Source organism: Buceros rhinoceros, unplaced genomic scaffold (assembly GCF_000710305.1).
Source record: "Buceros rhinoceros silvestris isolate BGI_N320 unplaced genomic scaffold, ASM71030v1 scaffold27263, whole genome shotgun sequence".
Classification (NCBI taxonomy): domain Eukaryota; kingdom Metazoa; phylum Chordata; class Aves; order Bucerotiformes; family Bucerotidae; genus Buceros; species Buceros rhinoceros.
In genome coordinates this window covers 12,386-12,990 of record NW_010402219.1, presented here as the reverse complement: position 1 = coordinate 12,990, position 605 = coordinate 12,386, and positions in this window count along the sequence as shown.

Here is a 605-nt window from a genome sequence, read left to right as displayed (position 1 = left end):
TGGTGGCCCTGGGAAGGGGGCCAAGTCTCTGCAGCCCCGGGGTGCCGCTGCGCCCAGCCCTGGGGTTGGCCCCCCGCCCTGCCCACAGTCCTCGCCACTGCGGCTGCACCCTTGCCTCAGCCTTGGAAACCCCCCTGGGGGCCGGCCCTTGTGCCCCAGCCCTGGTCCAGCCCAGCCTTGGAGGAGCCTGCCCCACTCACTGCAGCACTCTGCGCCCTCCTGGCCATACTGACCGCAACTCTGTGTACCCACTGTGTACCCACTGTGTATGTTCTGTGACACCTCTGCCACCTGGTTGTCATGGCAACAGTTGGCCATGGCCATACTGGTCATCCTGGTACCCTTTGTGACACCGCTGTGTCCTGGTCTTCCTTGGAGGGGGGACATGGGCGTTCTCCTCTGTCTGCGGGAGGCAACTGCTGCCTCTCCGCGGCAGTGCAAGGTGAGTTCTGCTGGAGTGCCAGGGGGGCATCGGTGGTGCATCACCCCCAGAACATCCTGCTGCTAGTTTACGAAGTGTGCAAGAGCGCTGCTGTCAGGTGTGGATCAGGAAACAAGGAAGATGTGCATGGAGTAATTGCCCATGGCAGGAGGGGATGCGACAC